This window comes from Notechis scutatus, chromosome 2, assembly GCF_049901735.1.
Source record: "Notechis scutatus isolate UNSWTSFEM ecotype Mainland chromosome 2, rNotScu1.2, whole genome shotgun sequence".
In the NCBI taxonomy this organism is placed as follows: domain Eukaryota; kingdom Metazoa; phylum Chordata; class Lepidosauria; order Squamata; family Elapidae; genus Notechis; species Notechis scutatus.
The window spans coordinates 155,158,127-155,169,126 of NC_142010.1; the positions used below are offsets into that span (position 1 = coordinate 155,158,127).

At 37.5% G+C, this 11,000-nt stretch overlaps 1 protein-coding gene and 1 pseudogene across 4 annotated transcripts in view; one reads left to right on the forward strand and one right to left on the reverse strand.

Annotated features, from left to right (window-relative positions):
- The window catches only part of TYK2 (tyrosine kinase 2), a 45,451-nt gene extending 43,801 nt beyond the window's left edge, over window positions 1-1,650 (reverse strand). The window contains exon 1 of one of the 2 annotated variants that reach the window (XM_026688899.2): window positions 1,520-1,650. The gene's annotated coding sequence lies outside the window, so the exon portion shown is untranslated. Of the gene's footprint in view, window positions 1-1,252; window positions 1,319-1,519 lie in introns of those variants that run through there. The other variant, XM_026688901.2, reaches the window with a different exon arrangement.
- Window positions 1,651-1,848: 198 nt separating this feature from the next.
- Window positions 1,849-5,263, forward strand: LOC113426531 (E3 SUMO-protein ligase KIAA1586 pseudogene; annotated as a pseudogene). Of its 2 annotated transcripts, none has more exons than XR_015747863.1 (2): window positions 1,849-2,010; window positions 3,349-5,263. The product of XR_015747863.1 is annotated as an E3 SUMO-protein ligase KIAA1586 pseudogene, transcript variant X1 (transcript). The 2 variants fall into 2 exon arrangements; XR_015747864.1 differs by having other exon boundaries at window positions 1,870-2,010; window positions 3,346-5,263.
- The last annotated feature ends 5,737 nt before the right edge of the window (window positions 5,264-11,000 follow it).

Consider the following 11,000-nt stretch of genomic DNA (forward strand, 5'->3'; position numbering starts at 1 on the left):
GCTATTAAGATTTTTCTGGCTTTCCTGATTTGGGATTAAGTACTGATTTAAGATAACACTTTCTATCCTTCTTGATCCAAGCTATATAAGTGTTATCGATGCCAAATTAACAATTATGGTCTGTATTTATATTCCTTAAAAATGTAAGCACTCTACCCACTGTTTTGTGCAGGGTCTGCTCTGGCTCAGACTGATAAACCTACCTCATTACTGACACTTAATACAAGCCATTCCACTGGACGCTTGTATGAGACTGCAGATGGCCCTGAATTTTGCTATCCTCCAGAAAAGACTGCTGGCTAAGCATACAGTAAGGAAGAACAGAAATGTTAGCTAATGAGTTAGCATAAATAAGGAATAAGCCTCTTCTTTATTTTATTTTATGTAAATCACTTTGTGAATATATTTAACTATATAAAACTTCTTTTTAAAGTTTGAGCATGTTTTATTTTATCACCCCTATCATGGCATTCCTAATCTGAGGCAGACTAAGGAGGCAAATCCAGGTGTCCCTCATTAAAATTTTGTTTTTCAATGAGCTCACTATTTTGTCTGCAATACAGAGATAGTACTGTTTGTAGAGTGCTAAATACTTGTACAGCATGCCTCTCTAAAATAATTTATAATGTTGTTACACTGTCATTTGAATAAATGTATTTCTGTTTCAAGTCTGTATATTTTATGATCTCAAATCTTTAGAAAAACTTTGTTTTCCATAACTTTTTTTTCTCTTGCTCATAAGAACTGCTTGGCTGAATCAATCCAAAGACTCATCTGAGAAAACAATTCCAACAGTAGGCAGATATATATCTGCAAATAGGGATTTTTTTTAAGGCTACTTAATCTATAGTCATTGACAGATATCTATCACAAATCTAACCTTGATTTCTTTACTTTTTGAAACGTCAACATTAAAGCTAAAAGTAAAATATAGGAAGAAGTTATTCAAATTAATAGCCATCATCTTGGAAGTTTATGTGGTTGTTAAAAGTAAACACTGACTGAGTGGCAATATCATCACTTCATTGTAAAATTATATTTTTCCAGAATTAAAAATAAATTTTTAAAACTGTCAAACATTTACACATTTAAAGGACGGCTGGTTTCTTCGCCATCCCTTGCTTTGTGGTAGTGCAATATTTTCGTTAGAGAAAACACACCCCGCCTTCAGCAATTTCACGGTTTCGAACTCCCTCGCAGCCCCATTTTTACGAGTTAGTAGATGGAGGAACATGCCCACCCTACCACATACATAGACTGAGGCTCCGTATCAGCAAATGACAGCTGGCGGAAACTTGACAGACCTTCTCCCTCGTCGGTTCCTCAGGCGTTTAGTTCAAACCCCCCCTTTTCTAAAGTCATTTCAGCCTCTCTCGGCGCCCCCGTCATTCCGGACTTCTCGCACCCTCGGCGCGCCATTTCCTCCAGAGCCACCCGCCAGCTCCTCTATTCTCCCGGCCCCACCACTAGGTCCGCGCAGTCTCCACGTGCCAAGTCCCCCGGCCCAACCGCTACCTACCTCACAGGCAGCAGGAGGAGGGGTGGCGGGGGGGGAGGAAGGGAAGCCCACCGCTACTTTCACGCCGCTGCACCGGCGGCGGCCAAAACAATCTCGATAAAAGCTGTCTGTCTGGCTTGCGAAACCAAGACAAACCTTATTATTGGCTTCATGAGACAACTTCTCTCATTGGCTCGTCTTCTGCCCTCCCCCCTCCCTCCTTCCCCCCTATCAGGCTACGCCGCAAAGTTAAAGTCGGCCCACCTCGGAGGCGCGTGATTGAAAGCTTGAAAGACGATTGGCGTCCCCAAGTCCGCGAAGGGCTCTGCATTTAGCCCCGCGTGCTACTGTCCTCCGCCCAGCCCTGATGGCTAGCTTGGACGCATCGCTTGTTTTGGCGGCCGGCCGCCCGCTGAGCTACTGCGTAGCTGGAAGAAAGAGGCAGTCTCCAAGCACTGCAGCTTGAAGGCCCAGGAGAGCTTATAAGGGCGCGATCCGAAAGAAGCCAAAGGGTTAGTTTCAATGTATATACGGTATACCGGCTGAAATAACCAGACTGGCGTGCATTCCCGTGTCTCCAAGCAAGGAGGTTGGAGGCCCGTGAATGAACGCTGGTCTGGCGTCTCAGAAAGCGGGTGTTTCCCCCTCCCCGCCCTTTTCCTGAATGGGAAGGATCCGCATTCTGCATCAAGTAAAGTGTAAAGAAAATTAAGCAGTCTGGCAGCGAAAATCCTTCCTCGTACATGAGCCCCCTCTCCTGGATTTTCTCTGCCAGACTGCTTAATTTTCTTTACAGTTTACTTGATGCAGAATGAGAAGGATCCGCATACTGATACTGATGTAGTTTATACATATTGTTTGAACCATAATATTTTTACTACTTGAGCAATACCAGCTTATTTTTGTGATATTTTTGCCTTGTCCCAGCTATTGGCTTATCTTTTATATATTTTCCTTTTTCGTTCGATTCTAATTATTGCCTATATTCCTTATTCTATAATAATAATCTGGTGGTTGCAGTAATACGTTATAAAACTTTGCATTCTTTATTATGCGGCCTCTTGCTTGTGTGGGAAGAAATATCCATTGGTTCAGTTCCAAGCAGGGAGAAAGGCACTGGAGATAAACTAGATTGGGAAAATGGTTTAATGATGAAGCAGAACCACATGGGTTCTGGGCAATTGATCAAGTGGAGTTAAGGGTGGGGATGGTTTATTTCTCTTGGGCTTTGCACTTGAACTTCCTGTTCTGTATTCTATGTATTCTATTCCCATGGGGCCATGTAGGGGTCATAACTGGCTCTATAGGCAAAGAACAAATCCTAGGCATTTGTCTAAGTTTGGTTGAAGTTTCTGAGAGTGATGCAATGAAAGGGCTTGTGTTCTGAAAGACTGTTGGGCCATTCCTATTGTGGCTTAATGGCTTTTCCCTGTGTTGGATCTTAAGAGAGGGCTGCTAATCCTACCATTCTGACTTTGTTTCAAAATACCCTGTCTTGAATAGATTACCAAATCTGCATTTCTAAAAGGTAACCTCAGTTTGGTTTCTGAATAGGCTGTCCCAATCTTTGTTAATGGGCACAAAATATCTGCTGGGACTATTAAGAAAGTGGGGGGTTGCTTTCTGCCTCTAAAAAAAACATGTTTCTCCATTTCTCCCTTTGGGAAATATAATATTCTGCCCCTTTTTAAAATATTCCTTAAAGTATTTCATTCTGCTGGGGGGAGGTGGCTTCCCACACTTGGTTATTGATGCATACACAATATATTCTGATCTTCAATAAAGGGTATTAATGTCTGTAAATATTTTTATAATATATTAAAACATTTTTTATTTTTTTTCTGCAGTAGCCCTTAAACGGACGAAAAGGCAACAGAGTCTGACAGATTTTTTTCAACAAGAAACCAGTTATATCAGAATTGGCCATGGATGCTACAAAACAGTCACAAGCACAACCACTCCAACTTGAAGAAAGCAGCAAGATGAATGAAAACCACTTACGTATTACTTGTAGAGTATTCAATATAGTTTACAGTGTGGCACAAAGATGCAGACCACTTTCTGACGTAGAAAGTAACATAGAATTGCACATTAAAAATGGACTAGATCTGGGAATAGGATTGCATTCACGTGAAACTGCAGTGAAAATAGTTGATTTCATTGCAAAAGAAATGAAAACCAAATTGTTTACTAAAATTATTGAAAAGAATCTGAAAATATGTTTGATTATTGACGAAGCTCCAATGATCGCTTGCAAGCCAGTTGTGATACTTTTCATAAAAGTTGAGGATTCAGTTTTCTCACCAACAATTTTCCTTGAGCTAGTTGAATTGGAAAAACAAGATGCAGAGACAATATGTTCTTCAGTTATGGAAAGTTTAAATAATGTTGGACTTACTAAGAACTACCTAGAAAAAAACTTAATAGGATTTTGTTCCGATGGTGCCAGCGTTATGCTTGGGAGAAAATCTGGAGTGAGCACTAGGATAGCAAAAGAGTTTCCAAACATCATAATATGGCACTGTTTAAACCATCGCCTCCCTCTTGTTTTAGATGATTCAATAAAGGAAATAAAGGAAGTAAATCACTTTAAAATATTTATTGATAAGATATATACTATTTTTCATTGCTCCTATAAGAACCAAATTGAACTTAGCGAAATATCTGACCAACTTGAAATTGAAATGATAAACATTGGTACGGTTTTGGGAACAAGATGGGCCGCCTGTAGTTTAAGGTTAACACTAGCTGTGTGGCATGCTTATCCAGCACTACATCATTATTTTTGTTCAAATGAAAAGTACTTGGGTATGGCTGCCCGTCTTGAAAATATATATTTTATAACAGATTTGGCATTGATGATTGACATTTTAAATGAGATTTCTCTTCTTTCGAATGCACTGAAAGCAAGTAAGATAGACATAATAAGGGCTGAAAAACTTGTGATAAGATCTATTACAGCATTTCAAATGCTTATAAAGAAAAAGGGTATATACGAAAAAAAAGTTGATGAATTAATTACTTCAGAAACCTTCAAAAATATAAAATTTGTAGAAAATCATCAATTTGTCGGGCTTCCTCGGGAAAGACTTTTAGAAAACATTGTAACAAATTTGCAAAAAAGACTAATGGATTGTGAACATTTAAAAGGAAGTTGTAGCCAATTTCATGATAGGAGTAAATTACAATTTCTCAATTTTTTGGAGCCAGATTACTGGAATGTTAAAGAAGTACTAGTTCCATGGAAAGCAGCTGAAGAACAATTGCTGGTATTTAATGATATTTTTCATTACCAAATTGATATTAATGATTATCGAGATTTTGTGAGAAACATTTTAAAAAATTCCCAGAACTATGCAATTCCTGAAAGTGTTCAAAAAGCTAAAAATATTGTCAGAACAATTGCTGTAAGTTCAGCAGAAGCAGAAAATGTTTTTTCCAGGATGAACATAATATGTTCAGAAATGACAAATTGTCTAACTGTTTCTAATGTATCAAACACGATAACTATTAGTCAAATCGGCCTACCTCTAGGGGAATGGGATCCTACTCCTACAGTGAAAAAATGGTTAAGGATAAATCACACAGATGCTGCTTGGATTGCAAGTGAGGACGCCAATCAAGAAGTAATATGACAATATTTCACATAAGTTTTATTGTTTGTCAGTTATGTAATATTTTTCCTTAATATTTTAAAACTTATAACAGTATAGTTTTGTGTACCTCTTTTATTCTTAAGTATTAAATGCATGAAACTATAAACTACCTTTGGATATATCTTTTTTTATATTTAAAAAGGTCATTAGGGCAGAGAACTGATAGTTATAGTATACCCTCTATAATTCCTATATACCATATACCTGCATATATCTCCCTATATACCAATGATTGCATCTCAAGCGATCCGTTAAAATACTGAAGTTTGCTGATGACACAACAGTGATTGGTCTCATTCGAGACAACGACGAATCCACAAACAGACGGAAGGTTGTACAACTTGCCCTATGGTGTGACTGGAACAATCAAACTGAACATTCAAAACCGTAGAAATGGTGGTGGACTTTAGAAGAAACCCTCCCATACTATCACCTCTTACAATACTAGGCAACACAGTATCAGCAGTACAGAACTTGAAATTTCTAGGTTCTATTATATCACAAGCCCTAAAATGGACACCTAATATCAAAAACGTCATCAAAAAAGCACAACAAAGAATGTTCTTTCTGTGCCAATTCAAAAAACTCTGCCCATGGAGCTGCTGGTACAATTCCACAGAGGAATTATTAAGTCTCATCTGCACCTCCATAACCGTCTGGTTTGGTTCTGCAACCCAAAAAGGCAGACACAGGCTTCAGAGAGTAATTAGGACTGCAGAAAAAAAAATTACTACCAACCTGCCTTCCATTGAGGACCTGTATACTGCACAGGTCAAAAAGGGCTGTGAAAATATTTACAGACCCCTCACATCCTGGACTTCCTACCCTCAAAACTATAGAGCATTGCACACCAGAACAACTAGACACAAGAACAGTTTTTTCCCGAACACCATCACTCTGCTAAACAAATAATTCCCTCAACACTGTCAAACTATTTACTAAGTCTGCATTACTATTGCTATTAATCTGCCCATCCTTCCTTTCACCTATCTCCTCCTACTTATGACTGTGTGACTAACCTTGTCGCTTGTATCCTAATGATTTTTATTGACTTTCCTAGTACGATTTGATTGCTTATTGTACCCTATGACTATTATTAGACTCAAAAGGACTGTTGTATCTTTTGACTCTTGATTAATGTCTCTTTTATGTACACTGAGAGCATATGTACTAAGACAAATTTCTTGTGTGTCCAATCACACTTAGCCAATAAAGAATTCTATCTATTCTATTATCACTGTTCATGATTGCGATTTAATGTATTACCTAAAGTGTAAATTAGCAATCTTTACATCCATTAGATTAGATAGGACAGAAGAATCCATTACATTAATAGTTGAAAGGGACCTTGTAGGTCATCTAGTCCTATCCCCTGCCCAAGCAGAAGACCCTATACCATTTCTTTTTTTTTCTCCAAAAAATTTATTAATTTTTAAGAAAACAAACATACAAACAAAACACAAAACATGAAAAACATAAAACATCTTTTTTGAAAGCAGCTTGATCCCGGGTTACATCTCTTCGTACAGACATAAATTCAAGTTCATGCTCACTTTTATATACCATTCCATATCTTATTACCATTCTACATTTTTTATATAGCTTCTCCCCTCTTTTCACTCTCTTAATTTTATTTTATTTATTTCATCTTAATTTAAATCATTATACTTATATCCTTTGTCTGTCCTGTTTCAACTGTCTATTATCTTTTCTCATTAACACAAAATTTCTCCTGTTATCACTGATTGGAGTATGACGCCTTTATATCTTTCCCCTAAATTTAACACTTAATATAATACATAACTTTCATTCGGATTCTGCTTAGTACATTCTAAAGCTATTTTAAGAAAAGAAAAAATTATAAATATATAATATAATTAAAACAACAATCCATACCAATTGAACTCTATCGTTAAAATTAATATTCATTTAAATCTTAAACATTTTACACATTCCTTTTCAAATAGGTATGCTTCTATGGGAACAGTTATAAATTTTGCATAGTTACTTCCCCCCCCCCCCATTTCACTTATATTTTAAAACATTATGTAATTAAAATGTTCCCATTCCTTCTTAATTCAATTCTCTCATATTTCATTTCATTTATTTTGTTCAAGAAAAAAAGTTTCACTGAATTACATTGAATATTTTATCCCATTTTATAATCATATATTATTCCAATTTTCTAACATTATTTCTAATACAAATACAACAATACAGTCTTATGTACCTTTGCAGAATCTCTTTTTCAGTTATATTTTTACCCATTATCTCTAAATAAATCCTGTTTCTTTACATCTTGTTTCAAACCTTTGTAGCTTCTCTTCCCTTCCTCCCTTGCTTCTTCACTCTGCCCTTTTTACCCCCTTGTCTCTCCATCTCCATTTCCCTCTTCTGTATTCCTCTTTTCTGTTGCTTTCTAACATTATATCCACTTTTCACCTTATTTTTCCCTTTTTTGGTTGTTTTTTAGGTCTTAAATTCTCTATTCTCTTTCCCCCCTTTCCCCTTTCTTCCCCAGATAAAGTTATTTGTTCATTAAAGATGGGTTCTTCTTTGTCCCAACCTTCTTGTAGTTTCTCATAAGTAGAAATCGCCATTTCTAAAAAATGAAAAACGGAGCCAAAAGAGCCCTTCCCTTCTTGTTCCTCTTCTTTATATTTTTTAAATTCCATTTTCAGTTCATCCACAAGTGATGCCAGTGTAAAAAAAAATTTAAACAACCACCCAAGTGTTTTTAATCATTGAAATATAATTTCCAAAAGTCCCAAAGTCACCAAGCAGTCCAAATACACACAAGCTGTTTCAATTAACACTTTCTTTTTTCACTTTCTCTTCCTGGGGTTACAATTCAGTTACAAAGTTCCAATTAAAATGTATCTTTTAGAAGTCTTGTTACAATTTAACTTTAGAGTCTTTTAAATTCCAAGCAGTCTCCTCCAGCCAAATCTTACTCTTATTCTTTTCCTCTCCCTTCCCACTTACAGCGAAAAAAAGTTTTTTCAGTGATCAGAAATCTTTATTGTCCCCTTGGCTTTGATTTTCCAGTTTAATTACCTGCTGATGCCAAAGCGGGTTTTTCCGATTTCTCATTCATCTGCTGTCACTGTAAGGAAGGAGAGTGAGAAAAAACAAACTTTCTCTTTTCACTTTCATTCGCTGCTTCCGGATCTTCTTTGGGAGCAATGTATCCTTTTTTAAAATTTAAATTCCAGGGTATCTTGAATGTTGCTTCTTATCCCGGTCAGCCAAAACTTTCACTTCTTAGCTTCCTCCTGCACATTCTTTTCTGGATGAGTGCTTCTTTGTGGCGGCCATTTCTGACCACTGTTCTACCGCCTTTGGAAAAGGGAGTTAAGCCAGCTGAGGAGGGGAGGTGCGGCTCCCCTCAAATCCTGCCGGGTCTCCCCTATCTTCGACCATCTTTACGGGGTGGCTTAGCCCCGAAGCCGGCTGGCTCGGGGCACTCCAGTGGCGAGCACAAGCAGAAACCCGAATTCCTGCTGCCGCCGAAGCCCTGCAAACCGAAAGTTCCGACCCTACATCATTTCTGACAGATGGCAATACAGTCTCTTGAAAGCTTCCAGTAATGAAGCTCCCATAATTTCTGAAGGCAAACTGCTCCATTGGTTGATTGTTCTGTCAGAAAATGCCTCCTTATTTCCAGGTTGAAACTCCTTGATCAGTTTCCATCCATTATTCCTTGTCTGGCCTTAGGTGCTCTGGAAAATAGCTTTACCCCCCTCCTCTTTGTAGCAGCCCCTCAAATATTGGAACATTGCTATCATATCTCCCCTGGTCCTCTTCACTAGACTAGCCATGCCCAGTTCCTGTAACCGTTCTTCATATGTTTTAGCTTCCAATCCCCTGACCATCTTTGTTGCTCTTCTCTGTATTCAACATCTTTTTTATAGTGTGATGACCAAAACTGGATGCAGTACTCTAGCTGTGGTCTAGCTAAGGCTTTATAGAGTGATATGAGTACCTCCCTTGATTGTATCCTTTGTTAATGCAACTTAGGATTGCATTGGCTTTTTTGGCTGCTGCCTCACACTGCTGGCTCACATTTAGCTGGTTGTCCACTGAGACTCCAAGATCCCTTTCACAGTTACTGCTATTCAGCCTGGTTTCACCCAGTCTATATGCGTACTTTTGGTTTTTCTTGCCTAAGTGTAGGACTTTACTTTTCTCTACATTGAATTTCATTTTGTTAGAATGTCAAAAACAATTTCAGAATAAATTCACCACGCAAATAATAGGCAGCATCAGGTGATGTTTAGAATATGCTTCCCTTACCAAAAATAGCTCAGGGATGGAGGAATGGAGTTGAGCTCTCCACTTTTCATTCCAGAATTGGTTGTCAAATTCTTTGAATGGTCTGGCCACAGGACCCAATACCGAAATCAATACATAGGAGGAGGATGGGGTAGAATTGATTCAGTGGCTGAAACCCAAGTAATCAGATACTTTTAGAATAAACTGGAATCTGTCCACCGAATGAAATCTGATGCACCCAATCCTAAGCAGCACAGTATTTAGGTAACCCCATATCTAATATCAAAGGAGGAGTGCTGTCTACAGAAATCTTAACAACCTGAAGGCAGTGTGACCATAACCTTGATCCAAGGGGTGGGTGGGACTTGTCCATGCAGTTCATAATAGAAATTTTACCTGTGCAGTAGTAGGTTTCAGCTTATCTGAACAATATAGATGCTTGAATAGAAGCAGCGATGCAATAAGAAACACCAACATAAAGATAAGCAAACTTTGTTCTATTTATACTTCAGCAGTCATTAAGATTGAAACAACTATGAACATTGTTATGAGATGGGCAACCATTAAACAAACAAACATTGCCTTGCATAACTCCTTAAACCAAACTGCATTCAGATGTCAAATGGAAAATCTTGCCAACTATTTGTAACTGTTTATGCAGCAATTTAGTATTCACAACCCTTCCTATGCATTTTGTTTAATAATCCTTCAAACAACCGTTCAAAGAAAAACATTGCAGATGAAGAGATCTGAGGCCAATATTTAACAGTTGGCTTAAAGCTACTGAAAATGAAAGCTAGGGTAAGAAGAAACTTGATACATTTTTATTCATGTAGTGATTAGTTACTATCTGAGCTCAGATTTATTTATTTATAAACTCCCTTTATTATTTGTATAAGTACTTCAAGATGGTGAATGCATACAATACTCCTTTCTCCTCCTAGTTTCCACAAAAGAAGAACAACAATTCTGACGTGAATTGGAAGAGAATGACTGCCCCAAAGCTAACAAGCCAGCTTTCATACCTAAGGTGGGATTAGAACTCACTGTCTCCTAGTTCCTAACCTAGTGCCTTAACTACTAGACCAAATTGGCTTTTAGATGCTGTCAGGATTTGCAGAAATCATATTTACTTAGTTACCAAGTGCTACTACTTATCTAAAGTTTTTAAATTAAATCAAGTATAATTCTCTGTTATTCTGTCTGTCTTTTGGAATAAATTTAGATTATTACAAAGAGCTTTTTGATTATGACATACAAGATGCTGCTTCTACATCATACAATTCATGTGGTTGGAAAGGGAACACAGAATGATCAATAGAGGGCATTTGTGTAGGAAACTATAAAAACACTGGGAACAGATTCAAGAGAACAAGATCTTAATTGAGATGACTCCGAGCCAAAAATGCCTGAAAACAAAGCAAACACAAACTTGGAAAAGGATTATTGCTCTACATAGCTGAGTAACCTTACACACTTAAAAAGATTGTGTTGCATAGTTAGACAATGAGAAACGTATTATTCCAAAGGCAGGCATGAATCCTTGATATAAATTATAAACATTTCAAAGA